The sequence below is a fragment of the Calonectris borealis genome, chromosome 2 (genome assembly GCF_964195595.1).
Source record: "Calonectris borealis chromosome 2, bCalBor7.hap1.2, whole genome shotgun sequence".
NCBI classification, from domain to species: domain Eukaryota; kingdom Metazoa; phylum Chordata; class Aves; order Procellariiformes; family Procellariidae; genus Calonectris; species Calonectris borealis.
Genome location: NC_134313.1, coordinates 142,441,384 through 142,464,876, shown reverse-complemented (window position 1 = coordinate 142,464,876; position 23,493 = coordinate 142,441,384). Strand labels below are relative to the sequence as shown.

At 39.3% G+C, this 23,493-nt stretch overlaps 1 protein-coding gene across 5 annotated transcripts in view; it reads right to left on the bottom strand.

Annotated features, from left to right (window-relative positions):
• Window positions 1-6,177, bottom strand: part of ICA1 (islet cell autoantigen 1) — a 78,758-nt gene extending 72,581 nt beyond the window's left edge. For all 5 annotated transcript variants that reach the window (XR_012672675.1, XM_075143676.1, XM_075143679.1 and 2 more), the window contains exon 1: window positions 6,041-6,177. The gene's annotated coding sequence lies outside the window, so the exon portion shown is untranslated. The remainder of the gene's footprint in view (window positions 1-6,040) is intronic.
• Window positions 6,178-23,493: the final 17,316 nt, after the last annotated feature.

Below are 23,493 nucleotides of genomic sequence, written 5' to 3'. Positions count from 1 at the left end.
CATAGTTATGTAGGAAGACAGTAGATTGAACAACACATTCTTTTGAGATGCTTCCAGAAACAACAAAAGGGAACTGAATGAGAGGCAGAGCAAAATTCAGCAAGCCTTATGTGAAAGTAATGTGTTCATCAAAAAAGACAGAGATGAGTCTGCACTTTCACTGATAGCACTGTCCTCTCAGTTTACTATCCTTTCAAAGCAGCTAATATGTTCTGACGTTCTTCAAATTCCAGCAAACTCTCTGCACCTTAAAAATCCTGTAACTTATAACTTCAAATATGGCAGAATCATGCATTGCAGTGCATTTACTTAATATAACAGTGTTATTAATATGAATACTCTTCCAAGAAACTCTTAATACAGTAATAGTAGAGTGGTACTAAGTAACAAAAAATAAGAATTTTAAGGAGTTCTATCTGTCAAAGATAAGAGAGTTAAGTTTCATTTTTGTAAAATATTCTGAAGGGAAGAAAATGTGCTTAGGTGAGGGAATCAATGCCATCTGTGCATCTTCAACAGCTCTTGGCTGACAACCTGTTTCCTCCACTCTGCTCTCTGGAAGCTGTGATGAAACTAAATCAAGTAAATGGGCCTCCAAAGCAAGAAGCAGTCTTACTACAAGATGAAGATTAGGCAGGGCACAGTTATATCTTCTCTGGTCTGTCTACAAACATGCAGACCCAATGAGTCAGGAGCTTCAAACCGCGTTTTACTTTGCCATTCCCAAGCAAAAGAGAACAGAGCTGCCTATTGGTCTGAATTATCCATACTGTCAATGCAGGAAAAGAGTGAAAACTGAAGTCTGGGTCTATATAGGCATTCCACATCAAGATTACACAGAGACTTACAAGTATTCTTACTCTAACTACATGAATAGCTACCGCTGACTTCAGCTAAATTAATTCAGCTAAAATGAATCTAGAGTTTAAGCTATATCAATATGATAAATGACAAGATTTAATTTTTCCTCTAAAGTTCTTAACACTCATCATTGATGTTCTAATCCTGCAGAATCATCCATGCTTAGCTTTAAATCCAGGAGTATTTTCACTGTTAGACTACTCACTGATGCACTTGTTTGTTAATTCAAAAAGTTTGCAGAATTGGTCTGCAAGTGCTGCATTAACAGTTCCTTCCATCCAATACAACTTTTTGTCTATTCCTTTGTCTCAGACAGATCCACAGCTTTGCTACTTATCCAGGGAAACATGTATCTTGCAGATTATCCACAACTTCTCAGGAGAAGAAATACTGTAATCTTATAAGGGATTTGTATCAACAGAATTACTCTTTCAACCTATTTCAGAAGCTGACACCTAGAAAGAAGTTTCATACATTCTTAAAAGAAGCACAGGGCAAAACAGCACGTGTTATACAGAGAGGGACTCGTGCTATATTCATACACCTGGGAGGTGCTGAGTGGGAAAGAAATTCATGCTGCTTGACCCCAATTATCTAACTGTGGTGCTTAAATTACCATACAAGCCTCTCAATACTAAGCCCCTGTACAGATAGTGAATAGAACCTCCAAAGAGCAACTCTGAGCACCTGAACCAGAGCCACACCACTATCCTCTGAGTGCACAGAAATGATGGTTTCTGCATGCAGCACCTGAACTACACGGCTAAATCATGCAGTAAGAGCACTTCTCTACTCCACTTCTCTTAGAATTGGGATTTCATGGTGGTTTGTTGAATTACTGGGGAAAAAAGATTCAGCAGCATACTGAGTAACACACCATGACATCATGTTTTTTAAAACCTGTTTTTGCTCCTGCAAAGTGCAAGGACCAAGTCAACCATTAGCATTCCTCTCCAAAAAACAATTTTGTGTCTATTCGGTACTATATGCCTGTCATATTATTCCAAAGACTATCAAGTCATAAACTTACAGGCATAAGTGATCTCCTTCTTTCTAGAGCATAACATGTATTGAAATGATACTTGGAGCTGGGTTTTTTGTTTTTTAAATAGTTGAATGACAAATTCCTAAAAATAGTGGTTTATCTCAAAAACACTGATAAGAATGGCACATGTAGTCTCAGAACAAAATATTTCAGATAAATGCTGAAGTTGGAAGATTGATGAGCAAACAATAGCTCTTTCTAGATAAGTTAACTTGCATGTAGAACTTCATCATTTACATAAGCACACAGATATTTAATTACACATAAAATTAATTTTAAATTGCGTTTTCAGATTATACTGATTTTTCAGCTGCTTATTGTGAAATAATATAAGAATAGCACATAGTATCAGTTTGCCCTCACGTAACATCTTTTATTTGACTACTTGTTTTCCACTTATATATGTGAAGAACACTGAGCGAATGTCCTTAGGAAAGAACCAGGTAAGTGTCATAAGTACTGTGTGTGTTTTATGGAAGAACAATTTGAATGTAAGTCAGTGAGCGGCGGGTCTAACCTCACTCTGCAAATGAGCAAAGCTGGGGATATATGCAATCCAGTATTGAATCTCATTCTAAATGCAGACTTGCTTAATTTCTCTGAAATGACTATCAAATTGTTTTGTAATACACATTTGTTCTCTTAGTTTAAAAAAACCAGTATTTTTAAACTTAGTAGCCAAATGCTGTTAAAGAAAATGCCATATGGAACACCTGCTGTGCATAAATTATAAAAGACAATATGACGGTGGTTTTTGTGACACATTCTACCCATCAGACTAGAGTCTTAATCTTAGGAAACCTTCCCTTTGTAGAACCTATGAGAAAAGCAGTGGATGTACAAAAAAATAATGAAAACCTTTTCATGTATACTATAATAAATATGAACAAATACAATTTTAGAAGTTCAAACTAATGGCTCTTTTATTTAGATACCCTATTTGCTGACACAGTCAACACTCTCAAGTTTCTGCATCCCTCCTCCCTTTTCATCCATGCAGAAGCCAGGAAGCAATGCTATTATACCCGAGGGGAAACAATGCCAGGGGAGGGAACAGGGGAAAATAATTTTCTCTAGATTCCCTCAGGAGATCATTTCACATCCATGGATAAGAGATTTGATTAACAAAACAGTTTTAGCATGCACAACAACAACAATACAGGGTGATTGTCTTTCACTGCCCTTTGAGTAAACACCACGATCAATACAGGCTGTATATTCTTGATAGATACGTAGTCCACTAAACTTTTATATTACTGTTCTCAGATCCTGGCACACCAGCCGACTGCTCCTAGAGCAGCGGTGATCCCTATGAAGCTACTCGCAAGATGGACCTGAGTACTGTTTCCGTGACTCAGAACAGACAGTTCCCAAGGTTGACGTAAGCGATTGCATAACTGGTCAAAATGCCCCTCGGTTTGCTATGGCTAACAATAGCCACAGGAAAAACTACCGTGAGACTACTATTACTAGCAACACGTAGAAGGTCAAATGTTTCTACTATTCTTGACTCCCTGGTTCTTTGCTTAACATTCTTCACTGTCCAGGCTTTTGTATTTTTAATGCTTCTGCATCACATGGCATAATTTTGTCTTTAGAGTGATTTTATGGTTGAGAAGTGGCAAAACATCTTGAAGAATCAACTACTTCAGAGCAACACTTTTGGAGGCGATTTTGAAAAAAGTATTAAAAAAGAGCCGTTGAGGACATTTCTTGACTTTTAGTTTAGCTGAGATATTAGCACATTTTTTTCTGCCAACACATACCAACAGCTTTCACTCACTCAACACTAATTTATGAGTGAAAAGAGCTGTTATTATTCATTTCTTCCAGAAAAGGTTACTTGGGAATTCATCAGAACAATTTAGCAGCCCTGTAGAGTATGGATAACAGAGAAGAACAGGCAAGATGGGTGGACTTGAAACTCTGCTAAGGGGAAAAAAAACAACCCTGTAGTAGGGTTCAACAGGAATTTTACTTTGCACTATGTGATTCCCTCCACACCCCACTAATATAAATTGTGAAAGAAAAATGTTCAAGAAACCTCCCCCCTTCCATACAGTCATAACTGGTCTTCTTGAACCTGCAAGCCTTCATTAATGTGCATATTTGAATCTCAGCTCCCACAAACACAAGGGAAGAAGTCACCATTATCTAAAAAGCACTTAATTCTTTCTCAGCTAAGAAGCAAGCAAATTCCAATTACCAGCATTTAACTCTTGAGTACGCCATTGTTTGAACCTTTCTGGAAATAACAATGTTTCACCCACGAAGCTTTGACAGTAAAGAAATTTTAGAAGCTCCTTTAGACCAAGGTTTGGCAGCATTTAACTGCCACATCATCCTCCATTAGAGCTTGCCATGGGAAAAGCATGACTGGTTATACCAGTTATGGCAGTTTACTACACAAAAGAAGATCTCTGTGGCTTTACGCTAAATTCCTTCTTTAGTGGTATTAACATAAATCTTAAATCATAAAGTTACTCAGTTTAAATCAATAGGATACCCTATTCAAAGGGCTATATAAAAAAATTGCTAATGTCTAAATGAGATGTTCCTGGACCTCATGCTAAGAACCACTAAGAATTGCAATTCCTAGATCAGTGCCAGGCAGATAGCACTGTCAAGTGGTACTTCCACTCACTCCTTGGGAACCCTGGATAGACAAAGTGGAAAAAGGGTAGATGACCGAAAAAATCAGATGAAAGACCATAACCAAACACAGCCTGCACCACAGACTCCAAGACCCAGCCCACCATTTTCCCTGCCCAACACTTTGGAAAAGTGATCAAACACAGTTTTTTCCTTACAACAGCCTTGCTAGACCAAAACACGAGAACAGCTTATTTCCAAGAAGTCTGCTCTGCAACAAGAGTCACAGCTGCTTCCTAAGATCCAAATTAAATAAAATCCATCCACAAACCGAAAGAAACATGGGGGGGGCACCCAACAAATAGGTGCTTCCTGGAAATAAATGGTCACCTTGGTTTAAAGCAAGGCTTGCAGGCAGGGGCAAAATATTACAAACAACCAAACAGAAGAACAACTTCAATACCAAGCTTCCAAAATATCCACAATATAACTTGGGGGTAGGGGGTTAAACGATGTACCCCTGAGATTACCCAATTCAGTTCACACTTACAAATTTGAACCGAGGCAAAACAGAATTACTGTTTTAAGAGGGTCCATGAAGGACCTTGAGGCTATCAGCACTACGCAAAACTGTGTGGAACAGGAGACTTATTTACTTTTGGTGCTGAACATATTCACAATGATACCAATGCATAAAAGAGCACAGTGCCCTTCACCCTTTCCTCTTACTAAAAACTAACCTGATGTTTCAAGTAATTTTCTTTTTCTCCTCCTTCTTCTTCTAAATGACTAGAGCAGATAAGCAACATTCATGTGCCAGGTGGATTGATGCAGATCAAATCCGATCATCAAGATCAACCTTTCACAAAATATAAGCTTTAAATGGGACGTTTGGGGTTTTAAAATTCCCATTTCACCAGCTGTTAATGCCCGGGTGCCTGGTTTGATAACTGACATTATCTTAGTCACAGGAAGCCCTGCCACCCCTCAGAACCCAGCCGGCCCAAAGCCCTCAGGTAAAAACAAGGGCCGCCGCCGCCGCCCCGGGGAGCGGCACGCACCGCAGCCGGACAACCTGCGCCTCAGCCCGGAGCCTGGCAGCCAAGCCGGAACTGCTGAGGAGAAGCGGCCGTTTTCCTCCCCATCCTCCCCGCTTCCAGCGGGCAGACAGCCAGAGAGGAGGTACGGGAGGAAGGGAGGCAGAAACGGATAAATGCAATAATCATGGCGAGATAACCGCACGGCGGGAGGGGGAACACAAGGCAAAAAGGAGGGGCAGATGCCATCTTGTGCCTCGGAAACGTCACCCCCGGACAGGTCCGGCCCCGGCTACGCCTGCCGCCAAGCCCTGACGGGCACCAGCGCCTCAGGCCCGACCGCCGCGCCGCCTCCTTCCCCCACACGAGGCGGGCGGGCAGCCCGCGGGGGAGGCGGCGCCCACCCGGGGTTGCCCGACACCGGCTGTAGCAGCTGCTGGCAGAACCCGTTTTCCCCGGCAGGCTCCGGCACGGAGCCCAGCGGGTCCCCCCTTCCCGCACTCACCTTGCCCGCGGCGGAGGGGAGGGGAAAGGAGGGCCAAGCCGGAGGCGCCGCCGCCGCCGCCCCTCCAGGTGTTCCAGCGCCGCCGGCGTCACAGGGGCGAACGGAGCCGCCTCTGTCGGCGCGGGCGGCCCCCGCAGCGGGGCGGAGCCGCTGCCCGCCCAGCCCCTGAGGCGGGAGGGCGGCGGCGGCCAGGTCCGCGGCGCCCGGCCGTTTCCTGGCGTTGGCCTCGGCCGGGTCACGTTTCCTCCTCCTTCCCCGGCCGCGCTGTGAGGGAGGCCTGAGGGGAAAGCGGCAGGAAATCTCCACGGGTTTGGGCCCTTCCAGGGATCCTCTCACCATCTCGTCCAAAACCCCAGGCCACTCTCTGCAGCCCCAGCCTGCTGGGGACCGCAGGTGTCCCACAAGGGAGCATCAAGGAAATATTAAAATGTTTTGGGTGCTGTAAATAGGCAGTTGTGATCAAGGAAGTGGAAACTTGGAGAAAAAGGCCTTTTGACATAGTGCGCGGGTGGCAACGTGAAGGGGGTCAGGAGAGCATTGGTTTTGAGCCTGGGTCGGAAAAGAGTCATTTGGGATTTTGTGAGAGCTGTTTTAAGTAAAGTACTCAAGGTGGATTTTAAGCTGATTTTGGAGCTTGAAATGAGGGGAAACGTTCACAGGTGGCATTTGAAAACAACCTGTTGGATAAGCGGGAGATAAAAGGAGAAATGAAGGAGCAGCAAGATAGAGCAAAAAATTATCCCACCTAAATGGGGAAGTGTTAACTTTCCTGTATGGCATGTGAAGAGAGCAGCAGGTTAAGCACAAATGCAGGGAATGACAGCAGGAGTGGAGGAGATGAGGTCGAGTTGGCAGGGCCTGAGGAAAGGGTTGAAGAAGAGCGAACTGGAGGGAACTGTAGAAAATGAAGAGGGAAGAGAGAGGAGGTGTAGAAATGAGGACGGTAATGGGGCATCATTTGCTGAACCTTATAGAGGTCTGAAGTGCTCATGTCAGTGTCTTGGTGTTTCTGTGAGGCGTAGCTGAACCACTTCACTGGAAGTCGCACATCTGGGAGTGAAAATGCAAGATGTTTACAGCAGCAGGGACTTTACTATGAGACAGTAGCTCTGAAAAAGACTTGGGATCCTAATGGGCAGGTAGCTAAGCACTCCCAGAACACTGAAGAAGTCAAAAGAGGTAATTTAATTAAACACTGTATAACTTGAGGAATTTCAGGTAAGATTTGGGAGGTTGTATAATTTCCCTATTTGACACTGGTGTGACCATACCTGAGCATGGTGTACATAGTGCAGACGGTGTGCTGACAAACTGGAATGGGTTTATGGCAAGAAATATGGGATTGCTTTCCAGAACTGCAGAAACCCTAATAGGGTAGTCTTTGTGTTTAAACACAGTAACAGTAAGCAAATATTTTCATGGGAGACAAATCTCTTAATGGGGTCCTCAAATCTTGCAGAAAAAGGTCTACACACTTCAGCAGCTGGAAGTTTGGCATACAGGAAACCTGATGTTAGATATCTCACCTTTAGATGTTATACTGTAGACATGTTAAGCTGTGTTGGTCTATTTGCTCTTTTTTAGAGCAAATAGAAAGAAAAAGCTGCATTTTAGGGTGTGGTTTATCTGATTTATTTTAGTTTCCGATGAGATTAATGATTCTCTGGGTATGAGTTCTCTTGAGGGAGTAACAGGCTCAGATGTAAATACTTGCATTACAGGTATTACCTGATTACCCAAATGAATTCCAGGTATTACTCTTTTTGAGAGAAAAAATGTTCATGGAGTTACTTCTTGCCTCTTGAAAGAGAAGCAGTGCTAATAAGTGACAAAGGTCTCTCTGCAGTGGATGAGGATCTGGGATCCCTTCAGCCAGGTCTGGCATTGGTTTTTGGTAGTTTTTCTTCATAAGTGAACCTGAAGAACTCATTGTGTCTTTTAATGGCATTTATGTGTGCAAATCTAGAGGAGGGTGAAAAAAGAAAATATCACAGCATGTGAAGGAAGTACTTTAACCATTGCAGGAGCAGAACCAAGACACAAAGGGAGATTTTATTTGGTAAATTTAAAAATACTACTTTTCTTAGTTGCATCAGGGCAAGGTAGAAGGACATAGTCCTGAATAAACCTTGATTCTGAAAAGCATTATACTTTTGTAATCATGGAACTATTTTTATGCCAGCAGTTACATATGTGTGTGAATATGCCTAGAATCAGGAACTTAGGCTAGCTCATTTCTAGTTTACATGAGGCCAACTTCTAGCATTGTCCAGCTTAATGTCTTAAAGCATTAGCTAAGATTACTATATAACCTCAAAAAAACTAGTTTTAAACCTTTATAGTGCAGGTATTTCTTAATCTTTTATCATGTTTCATATAGTTTATCACCAGACATGAATGTTATAAATATAAGCAAGCACCATCTGGTTGTTCTAGCACCTCTCTTATCTCCCATGGAGATATTTTTAGTGCAGCAGAAATACAGAAATGTAACTACAGAAAACAGTTATTGCAAGTGATGCATAAAATAAGGTGTACTTACTACTTTTCACAAGCCTAGTTCTTTGGCAAAGCTAACTGGATACATGAAATACCCTGAAGCATGGTGCTACATTCATTCTGTTACTAACATTTTTTCCCCATTTGGGCAAAGTACTCTAGTTGCTTAAAGCAACTAACCAGTTGATCTACTGACCTTAAAAAAGTCCATTTTTGCTGTTTTGTAGAACTCCACATCCTCTTGCAAACTGAGATTCTTTGGATGACATAATCAAAATTGCTTAAGGATAAAGTACAGCCCTCAGAGGTGTAACTATTAACCGCATCACGGTTGGAAATGTCACATTTTATGGGCAGAGAACTGACTTTCCCAGCCCTCAATTGCACAAACCTAGAGCTTTTGAAAGAGTGAGCTAGCAATAAATATTAGCCCTCTTCTTGTAAGATCTTTTCTGCAGCTGAGCCTTGTGTTACACTTTGCCTCAGCTGCAAATGAAGGAATTTGTGAAGGAACAAATAAAGATTGCAATCATGTGTTGACTCAATGAGACTCACCTTCCAGTCATGTTTACTGTATCACATTGCTACTACAGCATACTATGGGATATGCTCCTCTTGTCACTTAATTTGGTACATTCTCCTGCATTCTGTGCTATCTGTATAATATAAATCTTAACAAATGTGTGGACTTTTTTTTTTCCCCAAAACCTAGGTTATTATATTTCTTTAAGTAATAAGACAGAAATTCAAATAAGAAAATGGAAAAGGGGGGAGAGAGTAAACTAGAAATTCAAGTATTTTGGAAGCCCAGTGGTAGTAAGCTGTTTGTCAGTTGAAGCAATAGGAATGATAATTTTCCTTTTGTATATTATTTCCTTAAGCTTTCTTAAGATTTGCATGTGCTGTAATTCTGTCCCCCATTTAGATGTATCTGTGAATTAGTTAGTTCAGAAATTTGCATAGTATCAGATACCCCAGAAACAACATTGAAGGTTTCTCATCTTCCCTGGACTGTAACATTATTATTATTAATTGATGGCTGAACTTTCACACATTAAGATGTTTTTTAATCTTCACATAACACTTCACTTGCCCTCTGTTTCTCATCCACATAAGGAAGTACAAACATTTCATGCTGTGTTTTATGGACACATTTGCTGCCTGTTTGAGTTTCTGCTCAAAATTTGGAAATCAGGGGGAGGGAAATGATGCTCCCTTTGAACTTCCTCCAGTTCCTTATATGAATATTGTTGGTCTTTTGTGTCCTCTCTGATCCATCTGCTAGTCTTTTATTTTTCTTGCTAGACTGCTCCCAGTGTCTGGAACAGCATTGTAGTTTATAAATGGCTTTTCAATCTTTAATCTATTTTCAAATTTCTTAGCAAAATTTTCTATCTAGTTTAATGGTGTTTAATTCTTCAGTTCGTGTTCTGCTGTTTTGTATTTATTTCTATAGTTAGATAACTTAGCTCTATAAGGCATTTAGTTTGTATTGTTTGTGTGACAGACCTGCAGATGAAAAGCCAGTGGAAAGTAGAGCGTATTCTTTTGTGCATTAACATTATGAACTGAAGAAGCCAATCCATACAGAATCGAAAAGACTCTGGAGAGTGTTACATTCCTACAAGCAGATTAGTGAGAGGCTAATGTAGACCAATTCTAGTCATCAGTTGAGGAAATTATGTTAATGTAAGGACTGCTTGACCACTTGTGTCTGTGATAAACATGATTCCAGCTTAGTGATCTGCTGAAAACCTTTAGCCTATTGGCAGCTTCAGAGATTTAATTAATTAATGATTTGTTTCTGCTTTCATAAGCTGGAAAATAAATACTAGGATAGTGAAGCTGCTGAAATGACAGCCAGGTTTAGAATTAGAGGGCTCCAGGTTGGAGTGGTGCCAGCATCTCTAACTATTAAGGTAGGACCAAAACTTTGCCAAATAGGAGTCAGCCTGTAATAGTGGTTTTCATGACGTTTAGTCAGCATTACTTTCCTATACTTCTGCGGACTTAAAATGAAACAGTTGTGAGCACAAGGGCTTGCCTGGGTTTTTCTGCGTGCAGGATTGGTTTCACTCTAGATATTGTCCAAAGTCCTAACTTTTAATATTGCTATCCTAGTGGAGGCTTATATACTCTTTTTGGCTATTTGTGATCAGTGAGCTGTGCAATACTTTTCTTTCCTCTTGTCTGATCGGCACTGAACAACTATTGTTGTTACTCTACTTTCTTCCACTATCCTACACTATTTCTCTCCCTTATTGTCATTATCAAACTCCTTGGATAGTCTTGCAAACAGCACACGAAGTACTCTTTCCTGTCAAATGCTTTGCATTTGAATGGCAGGGATAGAGCACGTGGAGTGACCATCTATTTTTCATACCTGACATTTTGAAGCAAAAGAGCTGTGTTAGTTAATCCGTTGTTTAGATGAAGTTGGTGTTTGTGGAAATTCACCAGAGAATTAGTGAGGCATTCAAGACCCAGGTTTATCCTTAATAAAGGCAAGTAGACAGTAGGAAGAGGAGAACTGGCGTGGTGGCAGTTTGCACTGATTTCCATCTGAGAACAACAACAACAACAACAATCTCCTTTTTAAGTATTTACTTGAAAATATTAATTTGAACACACTCACAACCTGCAGTCATCAGTTGTATTCTGAACTGCAGATATACTTGAATTGAGGTTATCTTCACCTACTGTGGACTTGGGTGAGCAATCCAGCCCCTGCAGTATGCTATGAATTTATTTTATTATAGTCTGCAACAGTATTATCGAATAATCTCAGCACAAACCCAAACCGTGTAGTTTTGGCCACTATATAAGCATGTTGCAAATAGTAATTTCTTTCCCAAAGAGGCTTACAGTCTGAAAGAAAATGCAAAATGGATGAGAGGCAACAAGAATCATTGTTTCTGCTTCGTAAATGAGAAATTGAGATGCAGACACAATGGTTTGTCAAAAAAAGCCTGTGGCAGAGCTGGCCAAGGGTGCTTACATTGATTTACTACTGCTTTTAACCATCTGATCTTCCTTCCAATGTTTTCAGAGGCTAGAAATTCATAAGATGTGCTTGCCTTTTCCACAAGGTTGGGGATGAGAAGGGAGCAGGGTACTTGCAGAAACTATGTTTAATAAATAAAACTTCTTGGGAGGAGGTTGCATCAACAAAATAGTTCTTCGTTGAATAGATTTGTATGGTGGTAACATGAACCGAATGGCACATTTTCTATTAAGTACAATTCTTCAGAAGACAATAATATAGTAAATACAGGCTGAAGCTCCCGGATGTTACCATATTCTCTTTGATATGTTCATGAGAGTCGACCCATCTAAAAAAGAAAATCTTGTAACAATGATACTATTAAAATATTCTTGCCCATTACGAATATGAGTCACGTCATTTTTAAAGCTCTCGGGGAGACGTTTCATATGTTAGGAGGATGGAAGTCTATTAAAAAAAATTTAACACCTGTTATGCTGTGAAGTGTAGATACTGCTTATTCTCAGAAGTGTGAGAATAATTCTACTACGTCAAATAACGAATCTTGTAGCACATTAACTATTGCAAGCAACTACAGAGATTGATTTACTTTCAACCACTCATGTATCATATACACACTTCTGTATTAAAATGTGTACTTACTGAATTTTCTGAAGGTATGATCCTTAATAGATATTTGTTACCAAGTAATACTATAGCTCGGTATCTCAGGCTCCTGCTGAGCACCCTCAACAAGCCAAACTGCAGATAATTTAAAATATTTTATTTTTTCCAAAACTTGTTAATGTTCAGTTTTGTACAGTATTCTGATATTTGCTTGGAAAGAAACTCAAATGACGTCATTGTGCTTGATAAACCTTTATCACGTGCCAAAGAATTCTTAGTGATAAAATGGAAGTAAAACCAAGCATCATGGTTTAAATAATCTCTGAGATTTTGACTGGTTGAATCCGATCCTTCAGTGTTGTATAATCTCTTTGCCCTCCGAGGCAATCTGATCTTGCTGTCCCAAGATAACCACGTTGAGATGGAAGATATTTTTCAGTTCCTTATGACATAAGGACTTTATGTTATTTTTACAGTCTAATAATAAAAATGTGGCATTGCTTAAAATTGAGGAATGGAACATTGGTGAAGTTTCCTCTTCTAGTATCCTGAGATCTCCTATCTGAGGGAAATATCTTTACCAATCATTTTCTTTTTTCTTTTTTAGTTGCCCCAACAGGAGCGGTGGAGGCTGCTATTCTGAAAATACTGCTTAGTCCAACTTCAGTACATCTTTGCATCTGAAAAACAAACCACTTAATTTTCTGAAGTGTAAGGCAGATTTTTTTAAAGTGATGGGAAATACCAATTATTATTGAAAATTCTATTTTCCAACCCTTTTCATACTATGCTTTTGAAAAGCACTTCACCTCACTATAGGAATATTATTGAGCTGAACCGAGGAAAAAAATGTTGAAGTGTTCTTTTAAATAGAGAAAGTATTTGTTCTTCAAAATATTGCTGCATCTCTCAGTCAGCAGTGATTTTTTTCCCCCCCCTCTTTTGGGAACAGCATGGATCATTTGTCCCAGGAGACAAGCTGTACTCTCACAGAGATTCAATATTTTCTGTTTGTGCTGCTCCTTTTTTCTATCACATATATGTATATTCCACATAACTAAAGATGAGTAGGTTTCCTGCATGTTGCTCATGAAATTATCTTCAGTCTGATTGTATGAGAAGTGTTTTGATGTCCTCAGAACGTTTAACAAAGGTGAAAATGTTGTGAGCAATTAAGCCATTTTGCTCGCTAGGTTGATGTGCTGTAGCTCAGCTCATTCCTGCTGAAGAGAGATCAACATTTACTTGGAATAGACATTGAAAAAATCTTGAGATTCAGCTTCTCTCCTAATGCAGGGTTTGAAAAAGGCTCTTAAACTCCACAGGTACTGTTAGTTAAAATATCCATGTAATTTTGGAGAAACCATATTATTTTGCTTATTGTGAAAGCACACTAGATTGATTATTTGTCATTTTGAGTTATCAAAAAGTGGATCATCTTAATACTTTTAGAGATAAAGCCTGTTAAAATTTGCTATTTTCTCATGATCAGCTCAGTGATTTGTAGCACAATAGTTTACTGTGCTGAGCTGCTGCAGTGAAAGATCTGTCAGCTTTTCCATTACCATATCCTTTTTGGAGAGGATACTAATTCATTCATTTCAATTCCCATCAGGATAAAACTTGGCTTATAATACATATTATTGGTAGTTTTAAATTCGTTTGCATTTGGAAATGCAAAGTATGTCATATTCTCACAGCTCTATTCTAATCTGTTGCTTCTACAGCAAAAGAATTCATTAGACTGACTTCTGGAAAATAAAATATTCAGGGCTAGACTGTTCCTTTCAGCACAGCCTTGATCCATGAATGATGTGCAATCTGTGCAGCTCAAAGACATTATGCCTTTAAGACACTCTCCCCTGGTATATTATGGTCTTGCTTCCCTCTGGTCTACACCAACAGTTCATTTTAACTTCCCCTATACGAGGTGGTTCCTGTGCAATGTGAAGAAGAGAGAGCTCTATGTATTCTCCTTCCCAGTGACTGTGAGCAGTGAAAAATGTGGTATTTACTATTTTTGCATACTAGAATACAAGATCTAAGTAGCCTGCTTATTGGTACAAAGGCAAACCTTTTACACACCTAGCTGTTCTGATAGAGGAACACAACCTCAATGTTATCTTTCCTTTTTGAAAATGCAATTAACGGTTTTTCAGCTAGCTATATATTTTTTGTATTTGATGGTATATGTTTTAGGGATGAGCAAGTAATAACACAGTGGAAAATTTCACTGAATAGATTCATTGTGGCTAAGTAAAAATTTAGAGTTTGAGCCCCTTAAACATCGTTTTCAGGAACCACAGGTCCCATCCAAAGTCTCGATGACTTCAATGACTGCTGGTTCAAGCTCCTGTAGTCCTTCTGTTTATGCAATTTTAGAATCTCAGGCCCAGTGAGCTCAGTTCAGTCCCTTAGCAATGTTTTTTTCATGAGTTCCTTAAAACCGAAATGAATGCAATCTGAATGATCGAAACCAAACATTAATACTGTAACTCAGACTAAACCAAGATATATTTATGATGCCTATAACTTCATCTCTCAGGTTAACATTTCTCTTTTGAACCAGGATAAACAATGCAGAACCAAATATTTAAGTTGAGTAATGCTGAAGACATTGAGCTATTTAGCCATAACAAACATGCACTACAAAATATAGCCAATAAAAAAAAAAAAACAATTAAAAATCCTCTCGCTTCCTGTTGGTTTTATACCTACCTTTATAAAGTTTTTTTGAAAGCTACAGAAGAATATGTACAATCATAAATATCTTTATTGGTATTTGTTGGCAAGATCTGCTTGCAGGCCTCCCAAGTACCTGTGCCTTGTGGCAGAATCATGGGGAGGAAAGTACTACCCATGGTAGAGAAATGCTGAGTTAAGGACCGCTTAGGAACGCTGAACATACACAAGTTCATGGGACAGGACAGGGTGGGATGCTGGCTGATGTAATGGAGAGGGTGCTATCTGTCATCCTGGAGAGGCTGTGATGACCAGGAGAGATTTCTGATGACTGGAAAAAGGCAAACATCACACCTGTGTTTAAGAAGGGCCATAAAGGTGATCAGGGAGGTACAGCCTGCTCAGCCTTAGTCTCTAGAAAGGTTGTGGAGCAAATCCTTCTGGAGGCCATTTCCAGGCCATTTCCTCATGCTGAAATGAGGAACAACCAGCATGGATTTGCCAGGGATAAATCATCCCTGAGCAATTTGATAGCTTTTTATGATAAAATAGCTGGCTCTGTTAGTAACTGGGAGAGAACAATGGATGTTGTATGCCTTTACTTTAGTAAGCTTATGTAAAAGTCTGCCATAGCATCCTTATAGCCAAATTAGAGAGATGGATGGATTACAAGATGCTGGAAAACTGGCTTAATCACTAGGCTCAAAGAGTCAGGGGTTTAAAGTGGTTTAAAGTGGTTTGCAGTTCATGTAGCCACTAGCGTAGCTCTTCTGAGGTTGATCCTGGGCTAACATTGTTTAATGTCTTCATTAATAGCCTGGATGATGGGGTGGAACACCCTCAGCAAGTTCATGGCTGCCACCAAATTGGAGGGAACAGCTGATATGCTTGAGGGCAAAGCTGCCATATAGGAGCATCTTGAAAGACTGGAGAAGGGGGCTGATGTGCTGCTTAACATGCGTGTGTCTTAACTAGTAGATGCATATACATAGACTTACCTCAGGACAGATACTATACAGGAATGTCTATTACCTATTCTGCAGTATGATTTAATTATGATGAAGTGCTTTAAGTGTAGGAACGTTATTCCTGTTTAATAGAACTATTAATCAGTGACATGGTTCAAATCTCTGAACACCACTATGCCCTGCCTGGCACTCAAGATATGAAGCAGAACATCTACCACATAATGCATCCTAAAATGGCTGTGCTGCACCGAGGTATAGTCAGATTTAATAGACAGGTTTCCAAAGAGCAGTAATATAAAAGTCTTTCCACCAACTTCAGTCATGCTAGGATTTTACTTCTAATGGTACAATCATGTCAACTGGGTACAGCCTTTGGAGAAAATAGCACAAATTTACCTTATATCATGTTGCTCAAAAGCACAGAACAAACTTTATCATAAAAAATACATATATTTCAGTGTTGTAGAAACATGTAAACACTGCTACTTGCTCCCTCTTTCATCACATCAAAGCCAAATTCTTCTGTTACGTTGCTATAAATGTGAAATGAATGGACTTAAGAGTTTCAGGTATATGTTTCTAGCTGAAGCCAGAATTTGACCCATGAAGCTAGAATAATCAAACAACAAAACAGTCAAAAGACATTCAGTGATCCTTAATGTGTCACGCAAGTGGGGCTGTTATGTGGAGAATCACAAAGAGGGCAGTAGGTCTCTTTTATAAAGCTTATACTCAAGTTCAGTAGGGATTGATTGAAAGAAGTCCTGATACTTGCCATGGACAGGAGGCAAGATTAGGTGCTCTGTTGTGGCGTTACAGCCAGCATATCCTTGTGACATGAATTTTCATTTGTTCCAAATTAGCTTCTGTGACTGAGGAAGGAAAACCCGTAAGGCCCATGTTGCCAAGAAGAAATAATACTGTTTTGTGGTGAGGAAATGATTGCTTTGCATGGCTAGTACTCTCCACCTCTTTGAAAAAAATGGCTTGTTTAATTGCAACATATAAAAGTGCTCTTTTCTATTTCAGCATACAAATATGGACTTACTATTCTGGCCTTGTTTAAACTTACTATCTTGTATACTTTTCCAGAAGATACCATCCTCTAACCCGAACACTAGAAAGCAGTAGTATATCAATGTGAAAGAATTATTCAATTTTCTGCATATTGGCTCTTTAAACAAAAGTAGGCTATGAGTATTTTGCATTAACATAGACTTACATTATAGTAAACCTTTATCTATAATGACAAATATCTCATCTTAGGTGTTTTCAAGTAAGATTTAATCAATTATAGCCATTTTTCCTGTGGTTGGTATTCATTAGTGGAGCTCATAATTTCTAAGCTCCAGTCTGCTGAAAATAATGAAATTAGATCAATAAAGTTGTGTTTAATGGCTTGTGTTATGCAGCTCATCTGAAAGAGCTCTAAACATACATTTTCATAAGGTCTGCATTACTCAACTCATTGACCAGAGTGTGGTGATGAGCTAATGCTGTTATTTTTAGTTCCTGCAGGTTTTATCCAAGGCATTTTGGAGATAAAGAGCTGGAAGGAATGACTGCACTGAACGGGGAAGCAGCATGCATTATAAATTACTTTTAAGTTCTGTTTTTCAGGAATGAAAGTTAGTCAGACTTGAGTAGTGTTGTAACTGCAATTTCCTCATTTTAACGACTCCAGTTTATAGCCTTGGGAATATGCCCATTTTCACATTTTCATAGACTGTGTCCATTGGCTAAAGGAGCAAAGAAATTGCACTACTGGACAGGACCTGTATGCTGTTCAGTGTCTAACCATGGCCAGCACTAGGGGAAGATGCAAAAAGCTGTACAGCAGCTAGCTGCAGGTCACATATGGATCTCAGCCTGATCCCCAATCCCTCAATTTAAGACCATAACCATGAAGTTTTCTTACTTCTACCTGTTTGTTACTCATATTGACCATTATAACCCTGATACCACTAGTATGTAGACATGGTTAGGATTACAAGGAGGTAGAAATGAAGTGCCTTTACTGTTACTCTTTTGTTTATTTCCTTTCTGAGAAAAGCAGTATCAGTATTTTCAGTCTCCCTTTGTAAAACTACTCCTCTCTTCTATTTCTTTCATTCTTCTCTGAATCCCCTGTGATTCTGCAGTGGTCTTCTTGAGACACTGTGTGTGATCAGAGAGAGAGCTAATTCTGTGGCTTATCTTACAGCCTTCTGATATGTTTGGTGATTTTGTCTAGCCCTTTCCTCACACCACCTGCCAGTTTGTCCTTTTTTGTGAGAAGAGATGCACATTAAACAGGAGCTTACCTTTTTCCCCTTACCATAAAAGTCACTTTTGCCTTTGTTACCGTTATTAACATTGTGCTGTAAGAGTACCTAAGAGTACCCATTCGTCTGCTTTGGTCAGAATTCCTTAAACTTCCCCATTACTTTCTCTGGACTTCATTAATTGTAACTGTGTTTCCAAAATGTAAAACCCATATAATTTTTAGATTGACCACAGAGTCATAGAGGAATACTGAGTTTTAGTACAGTGCTTTGGATTCTCATATGCAAGGTACTAGACAGAGAAAATGGAAAATGATAATGTTATAAAAATAATTAGCTGTGTTCCATTTCTTGTTGGAATTTTTTAGTTCAGAGGAGATTGTGACTGGTCCAAAGGAAACCTGGTTTCTTAACATTGTCTTTGCTCTTGCTAGCTTTGTGTTTATAAAGACATTTGAAATTTACATGACGAACCTGGTTGAGTGCCTCTTAATGAACCTTGTTGGCTCAGGTCCAAACTGTTTTAAATAATTAGAAAAGTATATATGGGGCCCCACAGGATATTTTCAAAGGCACAAAGCACAGTTAGGTAACCAGCTCCCAGGACAAATCTAAGGCTTGCTGCAATTTGTGCCATTGGTAAAGCCCCATACCTACATAACTTTACACAAGCTGAAAAATCTGGTCCATAGATACTGGCATATTTCTGCAAACTAGATCTTGAAAAACAACTAATTAAAAAAAAAAAAGAGTGAAGAGGGAGAGATGGAGCAGTAGATTGTGTCAAGATGTAAGATTCATAATTACAGCACAGGAAATGGCAACAGATTATGAAAGATCTTTGGCCTGAAATGATGTAGCAAAAATCTCTAAGCAGCTGGTTAAAGAGGCTTATTAGGAAGTGACTGAATTTCTCCAGACCTTCTGTGTTATCTTATGTCGAGCATTTTCAGCTGACGAGAACAAGCGCGTGTAAGACGGTGACTTTGATTTTTCTTTTGCTAAGCAGTAGGAAGTGCTAATAATTGTCAGTTTGTATTTGTTAAGCTGGTACTCCATAGCATCAGCCCAGCAAAACCAGTTTCTTTGGATATGTCTAGAAAGCACAGTGGAGCTTACTAGAAATGCCCAGTCTCGTACTGGCCTGTGCTTGTGTACAAACTCTGTATAGTGCACCAAGTTGAGAGATATTTGGTGATGCTTGACTGTGCTGTCATCCTATAGGCATGGCCTTGCTTCCAAGCTAATAAAAGAAGACAAGTTAACACAGAGGCAGCATTTTGATAACATCTTGATACCGCTCTGGTTCACTTGCTAGTTAGCTATGCTCCTGCCTCTGTGTTCACAGTCTTCAGACTGCATGGTGTAAATATGCCCAAAGAGTAGTTAGAATTTACACATTTATCCTTGAATTCATTACTATGGGTGCCAACATGTTAAAAAAATATATTCTCTTCACCAGAATTGCCTATTTGATTTGATTCAACTTCCTTCTCTTCTGGTCTTATAACATGTACAAATCCAAATCAAATTACATATGTTCGTAACAAGCTACATAATAAGAAACCCATGTATATTTTAGTGTCATTGAAAACAACATCTTTTACTTCTAAGGTCCATAGATTTAGGTGTGGTGAAACTGCATTGATGTTAAAATATGACAATTAATTAACTCCTTTATTGCATTCTAATGTACAAACAACAATTCCTTGCATGAAATCTCAATATGACTAGATTTTGAAATTATTTCTTTAAAAATGAAACATATTTTTACCTGGTTCTTTCATTACATAAAGGGAACTGAAAAGGAAACTTGGACAAAAATTGTCTGATTTCAGGAAATGTTTAATGTAACATTGTAAAAAAATAATTAAAAGATCAATAAAGTGTGAGATGGATGGCCTTGCTTATATGACCAAAACGGTAAAGCTATTTTCAGTGAGTTGACATTTGCCATGGTATCTATGATTTATTAATAATGTTGTTGTAATTGTTAGCAGAATAACTGCATTGCTTGAGCACTCAGACATCCTGGCAATATATGGTCTCTTCCGTGTAAACATGGTGTAAATAAAATGGAAGGCAATCTCTGTCTGTAAATAATCTTAACAGGCAAGACAGAAAAAGGATAGCAGAAAATAAACAGAATTCTAGTGAGAGGCGGTCCCATAATACATAAGTGAGAAGGCTGAAAATAGAAGGCAAGTCTCTCAAGCCTCAGTCCAAGTGGCTTGTTTGTTAGTCTAATTTGTCTCTCAAATACTTCTTGATCCAACCTAACTGCGATATCCACCAATCAAAATTTTACAGATCAATTTTAAAGGCTATTTTTAGTACTTGTGGTTGCACAGAAAACCCTCCAAATTCACAGAGCTGCGATAATAAGGAGGCACTAATACACAGGCTCAAAGACAAACACATTTTTCAGAGATCATATAGATATATGGTGACACTGATTTATTCATGACACTATCAAGCTTCATGCTGAGTATATGCTTACTATGAACATCTACTATGACCATACCCTGTGTGACACACGGTATTGCTCTGCTTGATGGTGGTGCTTGTTGGCTGACCTCAAAAATATTGCTGGGTGTGTATTACTACGATTACTTCTGCTTTTTTTGAAATGAGGAAGCCATTGAATTTCCCCCTTTTTAATGATAAATAAAGCAGTAGAAACTAGTTTTAGGCTGGACACAGCCCAAGTAGATTTTTAGCTGGGCAGCCAAAGGAACTTGCCTCAAAATTGACCACAAATCAGGGACTGATGCATCAATTTGGTGCAGTTCTCTGCCTAAAGATAAATAGGAATGGAAAATAAAAATAACTAGAGAAGAAGGGAAACTGTGAAAGGAAACAGAAGTCCTGGGTGGAAGTCCTATGAGAGAGCGGGAAGCTTACTTTGAGCAAACGATTAGGTGGAAATCCAGACTTGAAAATTTATAAGTGGGAAACTCTTCCAATATATATTCATACTGGCTTCTGAGAAACTTGTGTATGTTCTTTGTATGCATTTGTTATACAAAAAGTATGAGACCATGGAAATAATCTGAGTCATGTATTACATTTCTTTTTCAAATGGAAACAAGATGGCTTTGGTATTGACTAACATTTGAAGATTTTTGTGGTTGAAGCAGATTAAAGGGTTTTAAAATATGGGACCCAAAGGACTCTCTCATATGATGATAGGCCAAAAAATTATTTGGGGATCTCGGAAGAAATGATTACAAGTCCCTACGTCAAATTACGGCATGACTTAAAGCAGACGAGAGAGTGAAGAGTCAGGAGTCTTCCATAGACATGTTTTTGCTCTGTTCCTTACAGGTGCTTCCTGTGGGTTAGATTGTACTGGGGGGGGTGGGGAGTGCATTTAGAAGATCACCAGAAAAGAACATCAGAAATAAACAAGGTTGGGTGCTGCACCCATCAGAGTGACTGACAGTATCCCTGGGAATTCAGAGTGCTGTGGAAATTGCAGCATAGCAGAAGATAAGGAGCCTTTCAGAAACTAAATTGCACAAGGACTGGGCTTTTTTTACTCTTAGCATATAGAGTGTGTTACAGCACTTTGTCTTTATAAAGCCATATCTTAAAAGTTATATTCCGTGCATTTTTAATAAAGGAAACACTATTTTGTTTGCATGTTGTGACACAGCAGAGTGATCTCTGGCATTACAAAACACTGTCTGTGTGATGTGGATATGCTGAATGAAAGCCTACACATCGTTTCACCAGTTAGAATTTGGTATGAGGAAAATAAATGTGTTTCTCAAGTGAATGCCTTGAAAACAGGCATACATATAAACGTGAAGGAAGCATAAAGGTATTATGGACACAATTTCCCTTTTGGAGAAAAACATCACATGTAAAATGTGACTGCCAACTCAGAGGAATTGCTATTTAGCTTCTGCCTACAAATACTGACATATTAATTGAATTTCTCATCAGGAAGTTGTTCCAGTCTCCTCATTCACCTAGTTATAATCCATCTGATGCAGCAGTTGCTATGGTAACAGCTGTTTCAACATTTTAACTTATATAAATATTGCTGGATATAGACTTCTTTGATAACACAGTTAACTTGTGTAACTGTTACTCCTCAGAAGAAAATTACTGTCAATATTAATAATCAGATCAAACAAATTTGCAAGAATTTGCTTGCGAGCCAGGGAGTGGGTGGTTGTATAAAGCAAGGCTGACACCTGCCGGCTCTTTCTCTTGGACACAAACGTATTTTCTGCATGCGGGACACGTCCAGCTTTATTTAAAATAGTCTTTTTAATTCTCTCTGCATCAGGAGAGTTTTGGTTTTCTAGCACCATCCCCTATTTCTTATTTTATCCTTTTTTCTGCAGGTTGTGAACAATTCTTCTATAGGGATTATAGCTCATATTACAAACCTTGGCATATCCTTAATAAAAATGCACTCAGAATTGGGGCTTCCAATTCTAACTTCCCAGATTGCTCATTCATAAAGTTTGACATTTAGGACAAATTCAGTGGTGCAAATTAGCTAGTTAAGTATGCTGATGGACTCTCCGATTCGAGGGTGAATAAGGCTTTTTATATTCCTTTTAAAATACCCTTTGCGATTTTTTGAGGCAGAGAATGAATGAATGAATATGTGACAAATAATCTCTTCCAGGCAGAGCTTATGTCTTATTAAGCATCATGCATGTGGCCAGTGCTTAAAAATACCATAAATATATCCAGCAATAGGACACGCATAAATCCTGTATGATGCCTATTCTCCCAACACTAGCAAGGGCACAGCAAAATCATGGGGGAAGTGCAGGTGCACTGCAGCGCTGGTAATTCCTGAAAGCGTTGTGCCTGTCAGCTCTCAAGGGCAGACGGAAAGTCTCAGTGTCATGGAAAGGATTTCTCCAATGACAAGTAGTTTGTACATCTCCTTTGTGGGGGTATAGCATAAACTCCCTCTGTTTAGTTTGGTAGCTAATGTGAGAGAAAGAGAGCAGAGCTTTAACTGCCCTCCCTTCTGCTCCACTTTCCTTTGAAAAGTGTTCTGCTGCTGGCATTATTAACTCTGAAACTCCCTATACAGCTGTGGACTGCAAGGACTGGCTCCCCTATGCAACCGTGGAAGAGGCACAAAGGTTTCCTTGTGACCACTCGTTCTTTTTGTGTCCTCACAAAAGACCAGTCACAATGTAGTATGCTGTTAATAGCTGAAGCACAAGATGTGGTAATGTAAATGAAGCCTGAGCAGCTGAAGCTAAGGTTTGGGGGAAACTGGGGCCTAAATGACTGTGCTTTATCTTTCTTATTGAGTCACTGCCACATGACTCTTTTGGCTTAATCCCTTCGTAGCATTTTATGCAGAGGCACTCCGTTCAGATGTTTAAACACAAATTCATTATATGCCATGTATGCTCAGATATCCGTGCATGTGAATATGGCTTTGTT